This window comes from Phocoena phocoena, chromosome 4, assembly GCF_963924675.1.
Source record: "Phocoena phocoena chromosome 4, mPhoPho1.1, whole genome shotgun sequence".
In the NCBI taxonomy this organism is placed as follows: Eukaryota; Metazoa; Chordata; class Mammalia; order Artiodactyla; family Phocoenidae; genus Phocoena; species Phocoena phocoena.
The window spans coordinates 52,009,880-52,022,819 of NC_089222.1; positions in this window are offsets into that span (position 1 = coordinate 52,009,880).

Genomic DNA, 12,940 nt, shown 5'->3' on the forward strand with positions numbered 1-12,940 from the left:
TCGGCCTCAGGCTCCTGCCTTGGTCTTGGGAGCCAGTCAGAGGGCGGCTCCATGCGTAACTGTCCTTTCCCGGGCTGGGTACACGGAGGCCGGCTGGTGTGCCGGGCTGGTCCTCAGGACACATTGGTGTTCTGAGGGGGAATCTCAGTTTTGATTTCTCCCTCCCTCTTTCCTCTCTCGTTCCTCCCTTCCCTCCCAAAGACAATGCAGACAGAATAATAGCTGTAATTACACTTTGAGTTCTCCAGAGGTAAAGAATTATTATTACTTTAACAACTAGCTACCAATATAGATGATAGACAGATAGATGTTGCATATTGTCTATATTCATATATATCAAATGAATATATATAGTTTGCACATATATATCCTGAAAGCTGTTGAAATGTCTTGTCTATCTTGTGGTAAGGATAATGACACAAAAAATGATTCCAAAACATACTGGCTTAAATACCAAAGAATTAAAAAAATATCTTTGGAAGATTGATTAAAACCCTTGATTTTTAAAAATTCTTAATTTTAAATTATTTTGTAAAAATGATCCCCTTTGATAGTGTTGCACAGGGTAACACGAACTAAAGGATATTGCATTGTGCCATTCTACAATTTTGTCCAAGAAAATGTGTCTTCTCTCTCCATGCCAAATCAGCTCCCTAACATTCTTTGGACTAAGAACTTGTGCATTGTTGCAATTAATCATAAATTCTGTTAACTTCAAGATAATTATTTTTATTATATACTTTGAAATTTGCTCCTTATTATAAGAGAGTTAATTCACTTTGACCCTTACACTTTATTCCTCAGGTAGAGAATGTGTGTGCCAGTTCAGCGGACATGAAGACATTTGAATTCAGCTAAGCAGTTTCAATCATCTAGAAACTGCTCCCCTGAGTAGCTAACACACGGCGTAACTGATTAACTAGAACTAGCGGAAGTTAATCTGGAATTTGCCAAGGACTGGGTGGAGTTCTTAGATAAGAACTCCAAGATGATATGAAAGTTCATGTTCTTTTTCAACTGGAAAACTGAGCAAAAGCTTTACTAATCTAAAAAAGAAAAGAAAAGAAAACCTTTCCCTACCTTTCCCTAGATAGACAGAAAATCCTGATAAACATGATAGAGAAGGAAAAAGGAATAATAACTTTTTAAAACTAGCTTTAGATGTAGATGAGCTCAGAATGTGTATGTTTTTGTTTTTATTTCAAAATGTGTTTGTTTCTATTTCAAGCTGCTGCTTCCTCTCATAGGCTGTGCAGTACCAAACGGTTGGTTTTGTGCTTTTTCCCCGCCCTGCAATGTTGGGTCCCCAAATTTGACCCTGTCGCTTTTTATGTTATTACCAGTTATATCCAGAGGGGCGGGAGTGTACGTTGATCAAGGCCTTTTAGAATAAATCTTTTTTTTGTTTTGTTTTGTTTTGTTTTGTTTTGCGGTAGGCGGGCCTCTCACTGTTGTGGCCTCTCCCGTTGCGGAGCACAGGCTCCGGACGCGCAGGCTCAGCGGCCATGGCTCACGGGCCCAGCCGTTCCGCGGCATGTGGGATCTTCCCGGACCGGGGCACGAACCCGTGTCCCCTACATCGGCAGGCGGACTCTCAACCACTGCGCCACCAGGGAAGCCCCTAGAATAAATCTTATAGGTCTGAAGAGCTGAGAGTTCTATGGGAAATAAGGGCTAAACAGGATTTATAAATCCTGGTGTGTTGCTGCTGTGGTCTTCAGCCTTTCCCTGACAAGGATGGAAATTGAGAAGTTAGCTCAAGAAATAGAAAGTAAAACTGTTAAAGCTGTTTGAAAGAAAACGACTCGAGGGTTGATTTTCACAGGATCTGTGTTGGGTCACTGCCCTCTGTCGGCTCCCCTGGATAGTACACTGGGTGGGACAGAGACCCTGAGGGGTCCTTTTGTTGGTTTTCTTACTTGTACAGAATTCAAATGCTAGAAACTTCTTGAGCCTCCAAGGTGAGAATTGTGACTTCAAAGCCTCCCTCTTGCTGGGGTTGCAGGCACTGCCCTTAGGGGGAGACAGCATGGTGGTTCACCTGGAAAATGTCACAATAGAAGGCCATGTATTAGGTAGAGATGTTGCTTAGATGTTAACTTGGTCAGTGAACTTCTTTTCTAGCTTTCCCAGACCTCTTTTCATGCCAGGAGACAGTTGTAAAGAGAAAAGAGTACTGCTCTTCTCTAAGTCTAAAGGTGTTCATTCCAGTTACAGCACTGCTGCTTGTGAGCTGGGGGTCCTGGGGGCAGTCATTCAGCTTCCTGCTCGCCTGTTTCTCCGCCACCTCTTGGGTGGTAGTAAGGACCAAATGAGATGTGTGTGGAGGTGATTTGCCCTTGCAGTCATAAAGCATGGGTATTAGTAATAAGAGTAAGAATACAGACATCATTTTCTCATCCAAAGGACTGAGGATTGGAAAGTAAAAGGAATCACCCTGGGTTTCCGGCTGCCTCCACTTTTGAGGTCCTGGGAGGAATTCTGACCTTAAGAGAACAGACTCTGGAGTCAGACAGACATGGATGGAAACACCATCACTGTGGCCCTTGCAGATCACTTATCTGCTCTATGCTTCTATTCTGTTGGCCAAGTGAGGACAGTGTGGATACAATAAATAAATTACATCTCTAAACTTCATCACAGAGACCAGAGTTACAAGAAACACTTGTCATCCAAGGATAAATGGTAGCAGCAAAGGGGTCAAAGTGAATTAACTCTCTTATAATAAGGAGCAAATTTCAAAGTATATAATAAAAATAATTATCTTAAAGTTAACAGAATTTATGATTAATTGCAACAATGCACAAATTCTTAGTCCAAAGAATGTTAGGGAGCTGATTTGGCATGGAGAGAGAAGACATATTTTCTTGGACAAAATTGTAGAATGGCACAATGCAAGATACTTTAGTTCGTGTTACCCTGTGCAACACTATCAAAGGGGATCATTTTTACAAAATAATTTAAAATTAAGAATTTTTTAAAATCAAGGGTTTTAATCAATCTTCCAAAGAGATTTTTTAAAATTCTTTGGTATTTAAGCCAGTACCTTTTGGAATCATTTATTGTGTCATCATCCTTACCCATTTTCTCTTCTTTTATTCTTCAGTTTTTACCTCGTCTCTTGATACGTGAATATACATGAGATTGGAACAGTTCTCCAACTTCACTTTTATCAATGTCATGAAATTCTGCTTTTGCAAGAATTGCAGTTTCATTTTGCCACCTAGTTGCTTTGCATTGTCAGATGTTTATAAGATGTTATATAATAAGTAAGAGACAGACTGTAAAATTTTGATTGGTTGATCAAGGATAGTCATTCAAGCCAAGCTGGGAAGGTTGAGAGATGAGAACAATAGTTATCCCAGGTTGGGGGACAGAATTGACAGGGAGGTGACAAAAGTGAGCCTCCTGGAATGTTGGAAATGTTTTATATTTTGACATGGGTGGTGGTTACATGGGTGTATGTAAAAATTAACTGATCTAGACTCTTAAGATGTATACACTTTGTGTGTAAATTAAACATATAGGTGTAATTTATGTTATACACGTTATATTTTACATATACATATAACTATATATAATAAAGGAAAAAGCTAGCAGTGAGTGAAAATTTTGTTGCTAAGGAACCTAGACCTTCAGATGCAAATATTTTTAAATTTTAACAAAGTATCTATATTTCACTAGGGACAGAAAAGCCTAAAAATATTATCTTTGGATTTAAAAAAGGCTGAAAAGACATTTAACAAAATGTTAGGGAATTCCCTGGTGGTCCAGTGGGTAGGACTCCGTGCTTTTGCTGCAGAGAGCTCAGGTTCAATCCCTGGTTGGGGAACTAAGATTCCACAAGCCGTGCGGCATGGCCAAAAAACCCAAAAGAAAATGTTAATAATGGGATTGTGTGTTATTTTTATGGTCTTCTTTATACTTTTCAATATTTTTTCAATTTTCTATGATGAGCCTATCAATTTAAAATCAGAAAAATATATGCAAATGATTTTTAAAGGATCTGCTATGTTAACTAAAGTAGTATCTCATTTAATTCCAATTCATTGAGTTATAGTATTAACATTAAATAAGGTTCTTTTGTGTACTTTTTTTAATAAAGGAGAGAATTGAATATTAGGTCTCTTTGGGCTAATACTCCTTTGGGCAATAGACACTGAAGTTATATACTTTTTATTAAAACCATGTGCAAGTTTGTGTCTTTCTTGCTTTATGTGAAAGTAGTGTAGCTTGGTGTGGGCTCATGACTGACTGCTTGAGTTTGTAGACTCAACTCTGCCATTTTCTAGTCCATTGACTGTAGGCAGCTGATTTACTCTCTTTAATTTTCAGTTTCCTCTGAATTAGGGGTGATAATAGTATCCATATCAAGAGGGTTATTTAAAAAATCAAAGTAAATTTTATCATCATTGCTATAATATGATTAGATTGTTTTTGCTCTACATCTAGTAGTTATATTGTTTAAGCAGAATTTTTTTTTTTTTTAAAGAAGATGTTGGGGGTAGGAGTTTATTAATTAATTAATTTATTTTTGCTGTGTTGGGTCTTCGTTTCTGTGTGAGGGCTTTCTCTAGTTGTGGCAAGCGAGGGCCACTCTTCATCATGGTGCGCGGGCCTCTCTTGTTGCGGAGCACAGGCTCCAGACGCGCAGGCTCAGTAGTTGTGGCTCACAGGCCTAGCTGCTCCGTGGCCTGTGGGATCTTCCCAGACCAGGGCTCAAACCCATGTCCCCTCCATTGGCAGGCAGATTCTCAACCACTGTGCCACCAGGGAAGCCCCCAAGCAGAATTTTGAGGGATGTTTTTACATTAAAAATGAATTAGTGTTCTGAGCTCTCAAAAATTGAATAGCATAGTGCTAACCAACTGATCTTCCACTCTACACTGGAAATCAGTAATCATCTGCATTGTCTAATCCTCATAAGGACTCTGTGAAGTAGGCAGAGTAGTACTCGCATTTCACATATATTGACACTGAGACCCAAAGAGGGGAAAGGAGCCCCCAGAAGACAAGGAAGAGCCCAGAGTTGAGATTTTCTGACTCACAGACATGGCAGCACCTGCTCTACCGTGTCATATTGGCCATGGTATGCACAGGGCAATTTCTTTCTGGTCGAATTTAACCTTTAATTCCTATATGCTTCTCTGGTTTCTCCTTTGATCAGGGCTGGGTCCATCATCCCATTCCAATTGTCCATGCTTTTCCCATCAACCAACTGTGCTGGTCAGTGAACTTTCCCACTTACACATGTGTGCTCATAGTGGCCCTTTGCTGAAGTGTCTGCCAACCTTCAATGCTAAAATCACATTCTTCATCTTTCATATAGTATATCTTAATTTACTTCATGCAGTACACTGTTTAAATTTTAGCCTGTTTTGAATCCTGATAACCATTTGTTCTCCCTCATACGCCTATACATATAAAGCTGTTTTGCATTTCAGTTATTTGGCTAATTGTCTTCCCCCTACGCTTCTATTATGTATCTTAAAACCTCTTATAGTACCCAGCATAATGGCTCAAAAATGGAAGATACCTAATGGATGTGTATTGAATAAATGAATAATAAATAAATGAGTTAATGATGTAGCAGGCAAATAGGTACACATTTTTAATCTATATTTACAAAATGAGCTTGGGGGAATACATCATAATGCACAGAAACACCTCCCCTTGTTGGGATATTTGAATGTAGCCAGTGACTTGCAGATTCAGCTTGCATTTCACTCATGAACAATTTTTTGAGCTTTTAAAAATAGGGTTCTTTCTCACTTGTCCTTGGGTCTGATCTCATTAATATCCTGGAAATGAATTTGCTCTCCTTTGTGTGCACATTTACTCTTACAGCCACAGAGATAGGGCAGTCACAGAAAATCCCCTGAATGTCAAATAGGTCAGAGAGCCGAGGCCAGGGCCCGTTGGTGGCAGATAGGCAGCCAACATTTTCCCAGGTGGGTCAGGATGCTCCTGCCCAGGGCAACATCCTATTCAACTGGTTTGTTTCACAGACTCCTCAATACACTTTAGGCGACTGGTTGGAAAACTCTCTTAGGTATGGCACAGTTGATTATACTATCTAATTCAAAATGTGGTCTTAGAAATTGGGTGAATTATCCATTTTGAGTTTTATGCATTTCAAGTTTTTAATGTCCCCCTTTCTGACCCAAAGATGAGTTTCATATGGCTTGAGATATACTTGAAGTAGTTTAGGCAGTATATTTTATCAATTAAGAACGTTGAGGGGCTTTCCCTGGTGGAACAGTGGTTGAGAATCCACCTGCCACCTGCCAGTACAGGGGACACGGGTTCAAGCCCTGGTCCAGGAAGATCCCACATGCAGCGAAGCAACTAAGCCCCTGAGCCATGGCCACTGAGCCTGCACTCTAGAGCCTGCGAGCCACAACTACTGAGCCCACGTGCCACAACTACTGAAGCCTGTGTGCCTAGAGCGCAAGCTCCGCAACAAGAGAAGCCACTGTAGTGAGAAGCCCGTGCACCGCAATGAAGAGTAGCCCGCGCTCACCGCAACTAGAGAAAGCCCCACACAGCAACAAAGACCCAATGCAGCCAAAGAAAAAAGAATGTTGAACTGAATATGCAAACTTCAATATAAAATAGATTTCTACTTTGAACCAAAGAACTTGACCTTTTAAAAAATAAATTTTATGTTTACAAATTTAATTGAAAAAATAGAAGGTTTTAGTTCTTTTTGGATGGTGAGTCACTTTTATCTCCTGAAAATCTCAGTAACATCAAGGGTAAGTGGGTGTGGATTTTGCCATCAGGGAAGTGTAGTGGGAATTTCCAGAATATTACCAGAGATGAATGTATCAGAGGCTTGGAGATGGGCCAAATGAAACTTAAATAACAGCTGGCCAACTGGCTGACCTCAGAATATATGATGAGAAGAGCTGTGTATTAGTCTGAGTCCTCCAGAGAAACAAAACCAATAGGAGATAGGAGATATATATGCATATATGCACGCACGCACACACACACACACACACACACACACACACACAAACACATATATGCAGCTGACCCTTGAACAACGCGGGGCAATTAGGAGTGCCAACCCCCACCCCCCCCACCCCCGATCAAAAATCTGTGTACTGCTATCTCTTCCTCAAAAACAAGGAATTGATCAGTGACACCCAACGACAGGAAGCTGAAACAGTTTGAATAAAATCGGGACTCAAACCTTAGTTCTGTTGATTCCACATATTGTTCTCTCTAATCGAACACAAATTTTCCTCCACACTTTGTTAATGTAAAGATCTGTAAAATGAAAACACAGGCACTATATTTATTGAAAAAACTCCACGTATCTTATAAGTGGACCTGCACAGTCCAAATTTGTGTTGTTCAAGGGTCAACTGAATATATACATACATATATATATGTATATAAATATATTTATATGTATATATATATATTCAGATATTTATAATAAGGAATGGGTTCATGTCATTATGGATGCTGAGGCCTCCCAAGATCTACAGTCTGCAAGCTGAGACCCAGGAGAGGTGGTGGTATATTTCTAGTTCAATTTCAAAGGCCTGAGAACCAGGAAAGCCAATGGAGTAAGTTCTAGTCCAAGTCCAAGTTCAAAAGCAGAGAAGACCAATGCTCCAGCCCAAAGACAGTCAGGCAGACAGAAGTTCCTTTTTATTCACAGGCAGTCAGCCTTTTGGTTCTATTCAGGCCTTCAATTGTTTAGATGAGGCCTACCCGCATTAGGGAGGGCAATCTGCTTTACTCAGTCTCCCAATTCAAATGTTAATATCATCCAAGAACACCCTCAAAAACACACTCAGAGTAATGTTGGACCAAATATCTGGGCACCTCGTGGCCCAGTCAAGTTGACACATAAAATTAACCATCATGAGTTGTTCTAACAGGATCTCCCCCACTGTCCAAAACAATCAATGCAGCCCTTAAGACTTTAAAGTCAGAGCTTGGGATCAGAAAACTCACCTCCCAGGGCTGCCCTGGTGGCGCAGTGGTTGAGAGTCTGCCTGCCGATGCAGGGGACGCGGGTTTGTGCCCCAGTCCGGGAAGATCCCACATGCCGCGGGGCGGCTGGGCCCGTGAGCCATGGCCACTGAGCCTGCGCGTCCGGAGCCTGTGCTCCACAACAGTGAGAGGCCCGCGTACCACAAAAAAAAAAAAAAAAAGAAGAAAAGAAAACTCACCTCCTTGGGGTAGAGTGATGTGATGAAAGAGCACAGATTTAGAGTTAAATTGATCTGGATTCAAGTCCCTGATCTCAGCCACTTTGTAGCTGTGTGGTCTTGGATAAGCTAATTAACCTCTCAATTTCCTCATCCCCAAAGCACAAGATATCGCAGATTGTTAGGGAAAAATATTGCAATGTGCTTATCACATACGTAAGCATTCAGCACATCATATCTATTATTAGTGTTTCCCTCAGGTTTATATAGCATTGTTCCAAAAAATAATTATTCTGCACTTGGTACTTTAGGTAAAATAGAAAATAGTTTGTAGATGGAAGATGAATCAGGGTAGCTTGAATGTAGTATTTTTTAAGGTATGTTCAGTGTTCTTTTAAAATCACCAAAATGTATCCACAACTTTTAGTAAAGTCTTGAAAATCAAACCAGACCATGATGTTAATACTTAGTATGTTCCATGTTCCTCTATCATGTGCTTTGATTTTGATACATCCTGAATCTTCACTGGGTGTCTCATGTACCAAACTTGGTAAGGTAAGCCATGGAGGAAATAGAGCACGTCTCCATTGATGGACAACAAAGTGTTCCCACTTGTTTTCAAAACTCTCCCTTTTAGGCCATGCCAATTTGGAAACTGGGAAAAAACCAAAACAAAACATGCTGTTGGGACTACTTACAGGGCATTTTAATTGGCTACATAGAACTTCATGTGCTGTTTGGGGCACAAACTCATTATGGCCCCAAGGAAAAGAACAAATGCTGACCACAAGGACAGATAGAACATTGTTTATCACATTAACCTGGTATCCCACTCCCTCTCAGCAAAGCTAGACAAGTAATTCAGCTTAATTATAATTGACCTGGTTATAGACTCAAGCCTGGAAATGAATCTTGGGGGCAGCAGTCATGGAGACTGTGTAGGTAACAGGGCCAGAGCTGAGTGAAGTTATAACACAGAGACTGTTGCCTGTTGGTGACCTTCATCTTCTATTTTTATGCTGTTTTCCTCTTTTCCAGGCCAACTTTCATTACATACTTATTTCTTTTCTGTGTTCTCTCAAGGTGCTCTATTCCTGTCACGCTTAAAGTTGACTTATATTTTGGAATTGTCTTGACACTTTACCTTTCCTGTGTATTTGGCTTTTAAACAAAGATGGCAATTACAGAGCAATGCCCAGCACAGAGGTGTATGTCCTACGACTTGGGATTCAGTTCCATCTCCGCCAATCGCTGGTCAGTACCCATCTTTTCAGAGTCTCAGTTATTTACCTGTAAAATCAGGACAATTAAAATTACTTCCCAAGTTGAATGAGGCTTAAGTAAGATAACATCTGTAAAAAAACTGCTTTGGTAAACCATGGATTATTATGAACATGTTTAGTTATTTTCACAATTAGATGAATATCATTAACTTTTGCATTTCCGTCACAGGATTGCAAGTTCCTCGAGAGCCTGGAGGTGCTTTGTTTACCAGTGATCCCTAGAGATTGGAACTGGGCCAGGCATTTAGGAGGGATGAAACAGCAGTTATTAAATGAATGAATGAATCAATGAGAGACCACAGGAGAAGAGGGTATTTTAAGACCCAATATTTTGCTGAATGTACCATCCTTGTGTCCCTCTGTGCCTGAACAGTCCTCATTGGCCATAGAAGAGAAGCACAATTCTCTTTCTTGACTGACCAGTAAACTGACAGTTTAAGTGAAGTCTTCATCCCTATGAATGTTGGAATTACAGTTTATGAGGTCCTTTTGTTGCCTACTACAAGCCAAAGCTATTTCTCTGAAGTAGGCAGGAAAAATCATTTGATCCTAAAACTCATACTTAAAAGGAAAGGCTAGTAGTGTATTTTTTGTTAGTTACTGTGCTTACAAATTTTGAGCCAGGGTAACCACTAGGGCTAGATGTCATAATACAGCTATACCTATTACTTCTGCTAAGTGCCATCCTAAATTAAATATCACTTCTACTATTTTTTAAAGTATAATTACTTCAGAGAGCATAAAGAGCTAAAATCTGCCTGTGTGAAATTGACATGGAAAACATCTACCTCTCCTTTTTATCTCTGCTACTAAACCCTGGGCTACAAAAGCACTAGATGTGGGGTTCAGTCTACAGAACCTGTGTGTTGGGTGTCTTCTATTTGCAGATCCATTCTCTACCCTTCTCTATCCTGCTGGGGGCCCACAGAGTCTGACTGATATGGACTGTGTGAATGGGCTCCCTCATTTCCAGTTTAGAACAGGGAAGGCACGGGCAGGAGAATGGAGGGCCGAAGAAGAATGACGTTTTGGAAATTTACTTCCCTGGTTCCTTCTCTGATGGTCCACCAAAAGACACAGTGGAGGGCTTCCCTGGTGGCGCAGTGGTTGAGAGTCCGCCTGCCGAGGTAGGGGGCACAGGTTCGTGCCCTGGTCTGGGAAGATCCCACATGCCGCGGAGCGGCTGGGCCCGTGAGCCATGGCCGCTGAGCCTGCGCGTCCGGAGCCTGTGTTCCTCAACGGGAGAGGCCACAACAGTGAGAGGCCCACGTACCACACACATACACAAAAAAAGACACAGTGGATGCCAGGCTTTCTTCACACAGCCACCCTCTCTTAGAATGGGGGATTACTTCCTTCCTTTGTGTTTCTAGGGCTAGATAACAGCTCCCTGTTGCTACCAGCCCCAGAGTACTGCCCTGTCTCTTGTTGGTTTCCTTAAACCCTACCCACATCTTTGCATAGAGTCACTTTGTTAAATGCTTCTCAAATGAACCAATTTAAGTGTGCTATCTCTCACGTGCCAGGACTCTGACTGATACACCTCGTGTGCAGGGAGAATATAATGCATCTGTGAGCTTTGGCCTTTCTATCTTAGGTCCTTAAAAATTAGCCAGTAGCTGAATGGAAACCATCTTCTATCCATTCCTCTGTTATTCACTGACAACTAAGGGACATTTTCATAGCTCTAAGTTATTCTGTAAATTTTTACATGCACTCTTGCCACCAATCCTATACTCATAGGATTGTGAGGTATGTGATCATCAGTAGTGGTATCACATAACACAGAGGCCCTCACAATGTGTGCAGCCTCAGCAGCAACAGTGTCACCTGGGACCTTGTAAAAATATAAATTATTGGGCTTAGTCCCAGACCTACTGAATCAGAAATTTGGGAGCCAGCAATCTGGGCAAGAGTCTGTGTTTTAACAAGCCTTCCAAAGGATTCTAATACATGCTAAAGTTTGAAAACCACTGATGTAACATATGGTTATCCATGCATTTTAATGTTAGGGACACTATCCTCCACTCCCCCACCCTCCACTCCACTGGAAAGGACTTTTTTTTTCTCAGTTTAGTGGTCTCAGACCAGAGTGCAATGATGCATCAGAATGACCCGTGAAGCTTGTTCAAAATCCCGATGCCCAGGTCCCACATCAGATTCACTGAATCAGAATCTCAAGTTTGGGAACCACTGATCATGCCATCAGTTCAAAATGGTGAGAAACCACAGCTGGAACCGACAGCAACAAACCTGAAGGAAGAATGTTCATCATGAAGTTGTGAGCTCTGAAGAAACCAGAGTTACCTTTGGAACTGACTTTATTTAGATTGCTACCTACTGGGAACAGGGAGAGAGGGTTTTTCTATTGTATGTAGCTGGGTCATGTTTGTGGCAACTTTAGATGCAGACAAGAGTAAATGGTCTGTGTTTTGAGGTGCCTCCCCACTTTCTCCGAGGCTCTACTTCCATCCATAGCTCATGCTAAGCGGGCATGTCATATAGTTACCCCAGGCCAGGTGATTGCATCCAACCCAAAGCATTGGCTGGCTAGCCACCAATCAGATTCCTTCTCTCAGAAATGTGCACTTGCTATTTTTAGTAGGCCTTGCTACTCAGAGTGTGGTCTGACTACCAGCAGCATCAGGGGATCACCTAGGGTTCTCAGGACCCACACAGACCTACTAAATTAGGATCTGTGTTGTAACAAGATCCTCAGGTGGTTCCAATGCAGATTCACATTTGACAAGTGCTGGCTTAAGAGGCATAAACATTTTAGAAAGTCAGTAGTGGGTGCTTTAACCCTATCCAGAATTGATGGTCACTTTTGATCATACAAAGTTATGATGGATTCATAAAGCAAGCCAAGAAAGCCTATCTGCTGAGAGAAGTTAGTTATTTAGAAAGATAAGAAGAAAGAGGAAGAAATTAGATACACTGAGAGACAGAGGAAGAAGACTGGCTCCTTGAATTTTCTGTATCAAGCTCCATGAGAGCAGGCTTTCTTTCATTTTTTATCTTGGATGTACAGAAGATTTCTGGTCGTATCCTTATAATAAACCTCCCTTTTTTACTTAAGCTAGCTTGAATGAGTATCTGTTTCTTGCAAGAGATGACTTGCAAAGAGATGAACTAAATCACCACTAAAAGGAAATATAAATAGATATTTGGCATTATTTTGCATACTCTAGATTGTATAGATATTATTTATGAGCAGATTGCCTTTTCTTTTATGCTTTTTAAATATTAAATAATGCATAGTCATTATAAAAAATTCAAAAATTTCAGAGGGAAGCAAGGTAGAGAAAAAGATCTTTCCCTAGGACCCTTATCTTCACTCCCCAGAGGTAACCAGTTAAGTGTCTTGTATAACCTTTAATCATTTTCCTATGTACCTTACCTATAATGGCCCCTGATATTTTCCCTCTTGGCATCAATAAAAGAACAGAAAGCTGATCATCTTATTATTACTATACCTAGAGG